The 13041-nt window shown below is 36.0% G+C and overlaps 1 protein-coding gene across 1 annotated transcript in view; it reads left to right on the forward strand.

Moving 5' to 3' along the window:
- GABA-B-R3 (gamma-aminobutyric acid type B receptor subunit 3) overlaps positions 1 to 13041 on the forward strand; it is a 653270-nt gene that overhangs the window by 98625 nt on the left and 541604 nt on the right. The gene's annotated exons all lie outside the window — the stretch shown is intronic.

Genomic DNA, 13041 nt, shown 5'->3' on the forward strand with positions numbered 1-13041 from the left:
ACCAAGTGAAAACAACATTCATTATGTCTGACCCCATATTCTTCTAATGTCTGTAGTCCATGAAATATTTTGTGTCAGCTACAATGATTCATAATTGATCTGTTCTGATGGGATTCATGGGGTTTAATCTCTTTTGCAATCCACGTTTTCTCTCTATTTTGATTTTTCCAAATTTATTTTTTATATCTCAGTTTGAGTTTCAATATCTCGTGTGGGACACTTGATAATTATACCTGCTTTTTATGCTGGAAGATGTGGCATGATCTAAAAACTTTTGAATTGCGTATTTGCAGGTTTGTCATACCGGAATTGGAACAATAATGATCAAATAGTTGCACTTTTCCACTAAATTAAAAACCTTTTTACCGAAAAAGTTTTAAAGTATTGCATTATTTTTAGGTCCCACCTGTAGTACATCGAAACCTGGTCGGCTATAATTTTTTTAGGAATGGAAAGGTTCTACCATTTGATCATAAATACTTGAGATTTTTCTCCATAGTTTTCGATTGCTCAAACTACGCTTTATTTAATTGGCCCTGGTACTGAATGAATGCTCAAAGTTTCCACTAGTGCTTAAAAAGTTTTATCCTGCTCTGGAATTAACTTTAAGAGAACAGCGTTCTCCTTGTGCCCTTTGGCGCATTCTATATTGCCTAAATTATCGTTTATGCGTTCCTCAGAAGCTTTTTGTGCTGCCATATGTTCTGGGCCGTCATTTTACCTTTCATAATGACTAGATTCCTTCTCTGGATGTGACTTCAAGGCCCTTAATATTGCACAGCATGACCGAGGAGTGTTACAACTGAAAACCGGATGGACGGGTTTTAAAATGCAACGATTCAGTAGTAAGAACCCGGGTTATCCTTCGTCTCTCCTTCCGGGTTTTACGTCCGTCTCTCTTCCAAACTGCGGTTTTACTCTCGCATCTTCCCATCGCAGAAACCATCTCACAAAACCCACACGAGAGTCAAACACCCTGGAGATGAGGGCTTTAGGGGTGTACGAATCCAAACTCGTGAGTTAAACCGGTGGGTTTTGGCGTACCCGTGATTCTTGAAACCCAATTTGAAACTACCTGGATTTTCACGTAGTACTATCAAGTAGTATTTACCTTAGCCCTTGAACTTTAGCCCCATGGTTGAGTGGCGGTAAGTTTTAATCCCTATAAATATCAACAACACATTTTGATCCACTTAACAAACTCATGCCGAGACATTTCTCGATACTCTTGCGAGGATGCAGAATTGCTTTAGTGTATTCCTAGACTATTTGAGTCAATTTATTTGGAATAAAAATATTCACATGAGGTTATTTCATCTCAATATTGCGGAAAATTTCTCTATCGTTCCCCTTATATTTGGTTGTTTTCGCTTGGTGGTCAAAGTTTACTTTTGTTCGAAAAAACTTGTTCTTTCCCGTGAGGTATTGTTCTGCTCCTGTTTCGCCTACTCTAGAATTCATCACTTTACTGTACCTTATGGAACTTCCCTTGCCTAGAATTGGATGCGCATGCTATTACCAGATTCGTAATTAACTCATCTTTTTCCCAGCCGTAGTATGAATAGCTAGTCATTCAGTCTATGGTTGTCAGACTTGATTCTTGCCAAAACTCTAATTTTGAACAAAGCTCTCAAAATTAACATTTTATTAAATTTAAATAGTACGGGATAATTTTTTCTTTAAGTTTTAAAATGCTGCTCACCAATTATAACTCTTTGCTGTGTTTTAATCCACCGTTGAGGCAATGAATTTTGACGTTAAAGCTTTTTCCGCCGCTTCTTTGAAATCGGAATGCTTTGAAGAAACAATTTTGGCGATATTTTCTGAAACGCAAAGTATGCATCCTTTACAATGTTTATCACTTCCTCACTGCTTCCACGTCCACATTAATTGGCTGAAATATGTAAGTTCGTTGTTGAATATTAGTAGACTTAAGGTATAAATATATGGTACATTTTTACTGTTCAGATGAATTATACGTAAACATCCTTAATGCTACCGAAAACACTTAACAATCATGAATTTAATGAAAATATTTTTTCCGTTCAATGTGAAAATGTTAACATTTTTTTATATTTAATAAAATGTAATCTAGAATTGTTAGACAATGTATTGCTCTGCAACAAAATTCCGCCAAATTACGGATCGTAATATCTCGTTTTCTAATTTTTTGCCTGATAATTAAAACTGTGCATTTATAAAATTGCATATTGTCACAGTTTTAATCATACATTATGAGCCGGAGTAACCGTTCCTTTTGATTCACTATATTATGAAGTTTGTTTTCTAGTATTAAATGAAAATAATTGATAGGATTTTTCATTCTGCGTTAAATATTAGCTATTTTATTGGAATATTTACACAAATGAGAAGATTTTTCAAGGTCTAGAGATGGAGTAATTTTTTTATGGTGCGCAATGAAATCGGCTCACTTTTAAATTACTTCATTCTTATTATTTGGAGCATTTATTAAAATAATAATAATGGACATTTACCGTCGGAATTAACTTATTGCCTATTCTTTTAACTGCGTAATATCAGCTATAAGTTTAGTACTATGCAATTTTAAATGCTGCATCGGATTGAAAACAATGATTAGTACTCATCAAAAGATAGAAAACCTAATCCACTGTTTTTTGTGCATTGCAAAAAACATATATAAAGCAGGTTCTGAATGGGTTCTATTTTTATTGACGAATTTTTTATTCTCATACGACACTATGGATATTATTGAGCACCACCATTTACGGTAATTATTTATGGTTGCCATTTATGGCAATATTTTTCTCTTGAAGTTCCAGTTGAAAATTTTGCCATCATCAAAACATCAGGCGCAATAATGAATGAAGCATCTTTAGGAAGATATTGCATTAAGAGCGAGCAAATGTCGTTTGAAGTTAATCTTCAATGGCGAAAACGTTCCTTTCTCTGCGCGAAATGAATTAGATGTTATTTGCAGTAAATATTTGCAATATGCCATTTAATAAAGTAACTTTGAAAATAATAAATATTTTCAATTGAATATGATTTCATGGGACAAAATGAAGCGATTTTGGAGTCACAATAATCTCATGCATTTGCTGAGAGAACCATTTTCCTTTCATCACTGGAAATTATCATTCGCTTGTAAATAAATTCACGAGTATTTGCACATAATTATTAGCCTTATTTCTTTGGCCTGTTTACCCTTCTTTAGAATTCCGACCATTTCAGCTCTTTGGCTCCTTGTCAGAGAAGAACTTTTATGAATGTTAAGTCGTAAATAAGATAAAAGGAAGCAAACCTTGACGGAGCCATTGAGGGCGTTCAAGTTGAGGAAGAATTTTATCGTCGTCCCTTTGAACACCGGATTCTTTCAATCTCCAGCGAATTTTCCAAGGCGATTCGCTTCTTTCATGTATCCACCAAATCCACGGAAACAACCCAAAGGCGTCTCTTCCAGTGCCATTGACATTTCCAACGTCATCTCTGGTCCTAAATATTTCCTTGGACCAATTCTTGCATTTTCATGCCTCTGACTCCATGCCCCTCTGATGTTTCTCATATGTCATGAAAAAGCTATATGTTACCATTTCGTAAATTCAACGTTTACCTTCTTCCATATTTTCTATATAACAGGTTCTTGATAGCAATTCGTTGCTTGAATGCATTCATATAATTGTCATATCTGATACTTGGAATATTCTCATTCTTTACAATATGCGTAAGTATTCAATCGCCATTATGTATAGCTTCATTTTTAACTGTGGTACGAGGGATTTTGAGACTTGACAACACCAAGTGCTTTAGTGCTTATTTGACGTTTATATTTGAAAGTTTGACCCTTTTACCGCTAAATTTTTCAGAACATTTTGTCGTTTGATCATAACTTGTGTTGTTTACAGTAACTCGAAAATTTTGTCTCAGCGAAAAAAAATTGAGTTAATTCGTGAGCACTCTCGTGCGATGATTTTTAAAGACTTTCGACGTGGATTATCAAGACAGGGGTGCATCGATCAACTGAATTACACTTTTAACGATGAAGCCCCATTCTTTGCCACTGTGGAACGCTAGTACAAGGTGTGATCAAAAAAAAGACCGGACTGATTTTATTCTGCGCGAACCGTTTGCCGGATCGAAACGAGACACATTGCACCATCTAGCGACGTTAATGACGACGAAAACAAGAGATGTTGTGTTTGTTTATGTCGAGTCGTTACGCAGCAGCAGCGGTACGTGTCTTAACCTGTTCGTCGCCGCGTGCAACGGCAGCAATGAAGGAGCTAGCGGAACAGTGTGTGTGAAATTTTGTTTCAAACTTGGCAAAAGTGCTACGGAGACATTTGGAATGATTCAGCAAGCCTTTATTAATGAAGCTATAAGTTGAAGCCAGTGTTTTGAGTGGCACAGTCGTTTAAATCGGGCAGAACCTCGACAGATAAAGATTCGTGAACGGCGGCTTTCCACTTCGACAGACCCCAAACATGTCAAATTTATCAACGATTTGGTGCGGGAAAATCGCCGTTTAACTGTTAGGGAGATATCTGAAGAAGTAAACGTTAGTTTTGGATCATGTTAAACAATTTTGAAAGACATTTTGGGAATGACGCGCATCGCATCAAAAATCGTCTGGCGGGTGCTGACTGATGAACAGAGACAAAAACGTGTAGACTTTTGTCAGGAACCCCTGGATAGAGCCAATGCCGACCCAGTGTTTCTTAAAACCATCGTAACCGGTGACGAAACCTGGGTTTATGGTTATGACACAGAGACAAAGGCCCGGTCTTCTCAATGGAAAGGTCCTCATTCTCCGCGACCAAAGAAATCTCGCATGTCCCGGTCCAATGTGAAGGTCATGCTGGTGAGTTTCTTTTATTTCAAGGGCTGATTCATTACAAATATACCCCTCAAGGGCAAACCGTCAACAAAAATTTCCACTTAAAGGTTATAAAGAGGCTGAGGGTCGCAGTGAGCCGAAAGAGGCCGGACATGTGGAGAAACAATGCATGGCGTTTCGACCATGATAACGCGCCGGCTTACATGGCGCTGACCGTGACAAAGTTTTTCGCCAGAACCGGAACTTCCGTGATCCCACCCAGCCGCCCATTCTCAAGACGTCGCTTCATCAGACTTTTTCTTGTTGCCAAAGTTAAAATCAATCTTCGAAAGGGCGCCGATTCGACTCTATTGCGGTTATTAAAACTAATTGTACAGTGGGCCTGAGGAAGATCTCTAAGGCGGCTTACTAGGCAGGGTTCGAGAGCTTGAAGAAACGTTGGCAAAGGTGTGTCATCAGCCAAGGAATGCACTTTGAGGGCGCCAAGATCGATTAAGCTGACGAAATGAACAAGTTCTAAAATCAGACCTATCTTTTTTTAATCAAACCTTGTATAACGAATTCCATCATGGCTATCGTTCGCTCAGCGACGAAAGTCGTCCAAAATCAGTTTTTGTGCCAGAAAACATTGATGCTGAACAAGAACTAGTAATGGAAGATCGCCATGTGACTTTTCGTGAAATTGAGGCATCCTTGGACGATTATTATGACGAGCAACAGTAGAATATTGCAAGAACATTTGCAAAAAATTTGTTCGCGTTGGATCCCGAATAATTTGATGAAACCTCATATTGATGCTCGTGTGAATTCGTGCAAAGAAATGCTCAACAAATACAATCGCGGTGCATGACAAGCTGAGTAGAACGTCTACACAGGTGAAAAATCTTGGAGCTATACTTATGAGACCTAAACAGACCAGTAATGCAGTATGGGTATGGGTCATCCAAGACGAGCTTAGTCTGAAAAAAGTGATTCGTGTACGAATGGTCGCCTATTTCTTCGGAACAACTGGACATTTGACACCGTGCCGTTAGAGCAACGTATAACCGTACATGGTACACGAGCATTTGTTTGCCAGAAGTACTAGGAAAATAACGGAAAAAGAAGCGGCAAAGAAGGATCATTATTCATCATGATAATAATGAAGACTGATCCTTTGGATCTCACGAATCGGCTGAAACAACTATCTATTTGTCTGGCCAAAACGTCGAACCTCCGTACACCCCTGATTTACTACCAAATTACTTCTTTTTATTCCCGTTTTTCAAGGAACAACTGCGTGCTCAACGTCGCCTGAAGAAGCCGTTGATGCATTCAAAAGCCATGTTTAGAGGTACCTCATTCGGAATAGAAAAAGTGTTACGAAAATTGGTTCGAGTGCATGCAAAAGTGTATTGATTATCATGAAGAATACTATTAAAGCAAAAGTCATTTTCAAAAATAAAGTATTGCCTTTTCATTATTAGGCTGAAAATATAAATAACTTGATCTATCGAGGAAACGTAATTTACCCTGAGATCTGCGGGTCTTTTAAGTAACCAAGCGCCCCGATTCGGATCAGAGGTGGTTAGAGCATCCGCCCGACTGGTGGAAAGATCCGATGTTCAAGTCCCGGTCAAGGAAATATTTTGAAATGGGCTACATTGGGTAATGTTACTCTTGGCAGATGCCACCACTTTTATGTCAAAGGATTTTCATTTTCATTTGTATTTTTTCGAATACATTTGCTTTAGACTACTACAGCGTTGGACTACTGACCGGAGGGTCCCGGGTTCGATTCCCGGGCAAGGCACTCTGTGCACCTGCAGCTCTACCCAAGCTAAAGTGATTTTTCGGGTACCAGGTCTTCCTGGGAAACCATAACCGGCACAGGGAAAGGAACTGACCCCCCTACCCTGATGTGTGAATTTCACACGCCGTATAGGGCTTAGTACTGGGTGATCTCTACCATCACCCACTAAACCGACCTTCGGGTTGATTACTGTGTTTATATATATATATATATATATATATATATATCTATCTATATGTATATATCTATATATATATATTTATATAGCTAGCAGCAGCATACGATTTATTTATATGTATACACACACACACACACACACACACACACACACACACACACACACATATATATATATATATATATATATATATATATATATATATATATGTATAATTGAAGGAGCGATATAGCGCCAGACAACTAAAACACAGAGAAACCCATACAAATGACACTGTCATGTATTTTTCGGTGGCCATACCAGTTATCAACCCAGTTATTAAGAAAGAAAAATGAAGTTAAAATTACTTACGTAATTGATAGTTGATCATCAATTCTCAGTTAAAATATTCCCATACTCAAGCGGAGTTCATTGTTGACTGGAAATGGACCATAAAATTATATTCTCATAAAAGAGGTTTCGCCAAGGGTAATTCCTGAGAGAGGGGGAAAAATTTAATATCACCTAATGTTTGATACTTTAAATTAAAATAAGCTTGATGCATGGTTTATTTAATGAATACGTAAACACTTGATAATTGTATTTGATTATTTTTGGTTTAAGGCATGATATTTTTCAGGATAAAATATGAATAAATATAATGGCGTAAATTTCCCCAAATCAGCCAGACAAACATTTGGATATTCTGACTGAATTTACCTTTCAAGCCTGTCAGGCACTGGACTCCGTTGCGCTTCTCACGAAAAAATTGTCATGGAAGGTTCTTGTTGAAACTCTCTGGATACAATTATTAATTCCAAATAAATGAAAGGACTAACTTTGTAGTTCCACACGAAAACGATTTATTCACACGACCCAGGTTTCGAAGTAAAACTTCATCATCAGGTTTTACTTCGAAACCTGGGTCGTGTGAATAAATCGTTTTCGTGTGGAACTACAAAGTTAGTCCTTTCATTTATTTATAATGAATCGGTTCCATAAAGTTACGCCAGAAACCATTAATTATTAATTCCGTTTCATCTCCACTTCTATGAATCTAGCGATTCGAACTCACAACGGCATGCATGATGTCTCGGTTGACGATCTGATAAATAAAATTATTTAAAGATATATGAATCTTTTATGCATAAAGTACGGAATTCGGCTATAAATAGTGAAGGAAAAGAATCTTTAAGAAAAAGTAATAAAGATATGGGTACAATTTTGTTGGAGTGTCGGTGTGAGCTACGATTTTAATTTCCACCCCTTTCCTGGGGAGGCATAATCGCCTTACTGGCCGACTTAAAGTGAGCGTGGGAAATGCCTGAATTTTCCCCCGGGATTGTATCTTCCGAGCCTTTGTGTTATTAAACAACAATTTTCTAGAAGTCACTTGTCCCTGCCCACTCGAGCCGTGTGGAATTTCAGACCACTTAAAGCCAAAGGAGGGGGGCAGTTGGGGGGCATTGACTATTTCCCGGTCTATCCCGGCCTCTAAATGACTGCTTCATCAGTAGTAATGGAAAGCCTATTCCGCTCCAGTTACAAATAAATAATTTGTTGATACATCTGTAGATGGTTATTTTAATTTTAAGCGTAGGATATTTACATTACTCTTTGAGCTACGCTACGGGGTGCGTGCAATTAGAAGAGCAATATCGTATCTGCACTAAAGTATTGATAATTGTTATTAGGTTACTTTACCTGTATCATTAGGCGTTCAAATGTTGATTTGTAAATGTAAAGACACTTCTTTTCGTTTGATAAATACTACATGCAATATTTTCTTCTTTCTCTACTTTTCCTTCGTACTCTCTCACCTGTTATTTTAGACGACCATTCATGGATTATAGCCTCCATCACCAAGTTGTGAATGCTCCAATTTTCATCTCCCACCTTTCCAATAGTTCATATCTCTGAAATATATATATATATATATATATATATATATATATATATATATATTTTTTTTTTGCTTCATTTACAATATTTCACATCATGTTTTCATGCTAGTTAACTTTAATTCCTATAGTTTAGTAGGGCAAATTTTAATTGCTTAGGCCTCCTTATCTGAATACTTAAATAACTTTTGCTCTAGAAAATCTTGCATGCTAAATTATATCCTAGTCAAGGTGAATGGTTTTTAAACTGAAATTTTGGCATTGTACTATTAAATTATTTTTAAAATATAAAACCGTAAGTACTCAGAAGTGTTCGAAAAGTAAAGATAATAAAAATTTAGGATTTACCTATAAAAGTTTGGTAATTATATTACTGGACATAATTATTTGCAGTTATTTTAGTGTTAGTTCATTATGCGCTAGAGAAATAAATGAAAAAAGTGAATAATGATAATGTGAGCAAAATGTTGACTTATTCTAAAACAAACATCATTTGCACGAATAAATGGAAACTACGTGAGAGGTGTCACTTCTAAGAAAGTAGAAAGATTCGCAATGGAAGAAAGTGAAAGGCTGGTGTGGACATGGCGATTCCAAGGAGTTCGATATGAAATACGTACGAGGCATGCTTGGGAAGGTTTGTATCCCCATTTTCAACATCCAACTCTTAAATATTATCCAAATTACCTCCAAATTCATTCGGGAATGAAAACTAAAACCAATTAATGATGCTAACATGGTACACTCATGGATTAAATAGAAATCTGGAGTATGTTGGGCACATTTATAATGTATCTCTGAGAATGAAATCACCAGAGTTTCCTGGTAGCAATATTTTTAGGGCCCTCGTTTCTCATATATCAACAGAATTTTCAGGCTATGCCCGAGATTAAATTCGAATTGGTTACCTTCTCGGGTGATTCCCGAGCAAAACTTTGCATCACACCTCTTGGTTTTGGAAGTATTTATGTTATCTTGTCAACTTTGTGAATTCTAATGCTCCCCTAAGCTTTGAAATTTCTTCTTGGTAAATACGACGGATTGGTTTGTATTAATTTCAGTAATTTTTAAAGATAGTAATGAAATACAATCAATTAAATCCTTGTAGTTGGATATGGTATTTAGATTTTTTAATAAAAATAAGTATAATTAAGAGGATATTAATAATTGAAAACATTGTTATATATCAAATTTCACCTGACGAATATTACAAGAACAAATACTAGAATTTATGTGAAATTTTCAAAATTCCTTGGCTTTCTCTAATCACCAAATCTTACATAAGTCGCGGACGATATTCAGTATATAATGCGTGGTTAACATGCCGAATTAAATAGATATTGAACTATTTATCCAATTATTATTTTTTAATGCTTGAGAATAATTTTCAATGCGACAAATTTGCTCAAGTTTGTTTAGAAGTCATCTAGTTTAACACTTGAATGTTTTACGAATAACTGGTAGAAATGAGAAAAGATTTCGAATTCACAAAACATTTCTCTAGGCACTTAGTCATCAAAACTTACATTGGTGGCATACTGCCTGGGGTCAAGTATTTAACGCGTATTTACTCCGCCTAATGCAATTATAATTGCATATAATTATCCTATTAATAATTTAAACACTTTAGAATACATTTTTAATGTAAACCACAATGTGAAATTTAGAGCAATGTCATTTATCCACAAAAATTATGATATCCAATTGCATTGTATTCATGATAGCCGGCTTATCATACCAAATAGTGCATTAATTAAAAATGCCCCAGCCTTAAACAAGTATTGGATCCATACTAATATTGAAAAGGGAAGAGAAAAAACCATTTGGTACTAAATTCCTCTGACTTAAATTAAAGTATGAATTTAGTGTTCATGTTTTGAAATTTGAGATTTAGTGTCGATGTATTTGAGTACATTTCATTAAAAATTCTTCATAAAAATACCTTTAAAATTTTAAAACTCTAATCTAGTTATCATTTCCGTTATAAAAATTGTAAATTAAGTAAAGTTAAGAAGTTTATTTCCTCGGTGTACGAGAAACACGTAATAATTATTTTGTCCTTGGCATCAACAGAAGTGATTTATGCACTGAGCATCTGCGAATTCCCGAAACTCATTGCTTCAAGTGCTACCACCCTCCGAAGAGATGTATTAAGACAAGGGGCTGCATCAGGGCTCATTCCTATTCTTTCCAACAGTCAACTGAAGCAGTTATGTGAATAACGAAATGTAGTGGCTATGGTAGGAGATATTATCGTCTAAATTTATATTTGCCATCATCGTCGTTGTAATTGAATGAAAATAATCATGCAGCATTGTACCCAGTGATGATTATTTCTTCAGGGGTGCCCGAAATATTTTCTAGTGGTAAATCAGCTGAGCAGCAAATATGATACCGATAAATTTTGACATAAAATTGCATCTAGTGAGAGAGAGAGGGTTGTGTGTTCAGTTTACTTCTGTGTAAAGCTTTATCAGATGTAGTCAGAGCACATTGTATTTAGTGTCGAGTTTTAAGAATCTTGTTTGAGTATCGCTTTATGCACGCATTCATGAATAACTTTATGTATACTTAATTTAGAATATGAAACAAGTACAAGGTTTTTTCATGAAGTGGAATTGATAGTCTTAGATAGATTGATAGAAGTAGATTACTTTCAGGGCAAAAGAAATAAGTGTTTCAAACGTTGTTATGATGAAATTAGTAGTATATTTTGATTGACAGAGAAACTAGGCTGAGAATCACTTACAGGGTGAAAGCTAAATCACAGATTAAATCTCATGCATTAATTCTGGAACGTTTTCTACACCAATAATATTAAATATGTATTATTAGCCTCGTGTAACTGCAGTAAGACAGCTAATACCATTAAGGTAAGAGAGGAAAAATTTGGAAACGACAATTTTAACATGCCATTTTTTTCAACGACCGATAAGGTATTAAATTAATTGTAAACGATCGCGCTAATGGGGAAAAATTATTTTTCTTCTCGTTATTTTAAGTAGCCCAGTGTATTGTATTTATTTCTTCTTGCCATAATGTATTACTCTTTTTCCAACTAGCAGCTCGTATCGCATGAGTAGGGTAGAATTGTAGACTATAATACCGTAGTTCATGTACCTGTAGTTTACAGTCTAATTTTTTTGAATTATCTTTATATATTAATTGAAATTACTGCATAAAAACTTATTTTTTGATGATGTTTGCTGGGTGTTGGAGTATCTGCCACATATCTTGCCGGTGGCTTTCAGGGTACAATGTAGGCATAAATTTTCATCATTCGACATAATATTCACCACAACTTGAAAAAATTATGCTTTCACTTTTTTCAGAATACTGTGACAAATTATCTACGTCGTTCATATATTAAATAACCTTCAAAACATTCCCTAAAAAAATTAATCCCGGTCTTTTGAGTGTGGATCACTCCCCACGGTAAATCCAGAGCCGAATTTGCGTCATTCCATGCTTCTATCGTACCTTTAGCCCCAACAATTTGATTAATTTTGTGCTGTGAGCAAAAATCCCTCAGTCCTGTCCTTTCTAAAAAATGTTTCAAATATGAAGTAACTTGATAAAGATACGGAATCATGCGGAATGATTGGTAATCGTCTCAGCGTGTATAAAATCAGATAGATCGAGAAAAAAAAAATCATCGTTTGTTTCTGTCGCCATCTCGTCGTATGAATCCTCCCCTCCGCTAGCGTTAACGAAGAAATCGAGTGATGGTGGGGTTGAACGGCGATTGAGGAAGAAAGATGAAGAAGCTGAACGAGGGCTTTTGGAGCCAGGTTTGATCATTGGAGAGGGAAGGAGAGTGAAATTAAGCATTAGGCGTGGAAGGGCCAGAAGGGGATGAACTTTGAGTGTAGCTCAAAGAGGAACGTGTTGCGAGAGGAGTGATAAAGGAGAGGGAGAGAGAGATGGAATTGAAAGGTACTTGCGGGGAATTAGTTAAAATTTTTTGACAATACTCACTAAATTAATCGTTTCTCATGCCTATTTTGTCAATTTTTAACGCGCGCGTGAATTTCTCAATTTATCGTATTAGTTTGGGTTAATCGAGGGCTCTGCTCACCTGAAATCAATAGATTAACCTGATATAAAGGTAGCACGAACATTTATCGCTGAAATGATACGAATTGATTGGATTGATTTCCGGATGTTCGAGATTTTTCGGTTCGTTGCTAATAAAATCCGTGGTGCAAAATTTGTCAATTCAAATCTTGACATAAATTTTAGTAAACTTTTAATTAATTTAATATTTTGATTTTACATTATGTTTAGTGGATGATATAGGTAAGATGCTAAAAACCATAATTCATTAAATTTTGCTCAAGTAGTTTATTGGCGGGCGATGTGAATACTGATAAGC

Source organism: Hetaerina americana, unplaced genomic scaffold, assembly GCF_022747635.1.
Source record: "Hetaerina americana unplaced genomic scaffold, ioHetAmer1.1.p SCAF_10, whole genome shotgun sequence".
NCBI classification, from domain to species: Eukaryota; Metazoa; Arthropoda; class Insecta; order Odonata; family Calopterygidae; genus Hetaerina; species Hetaerina americana.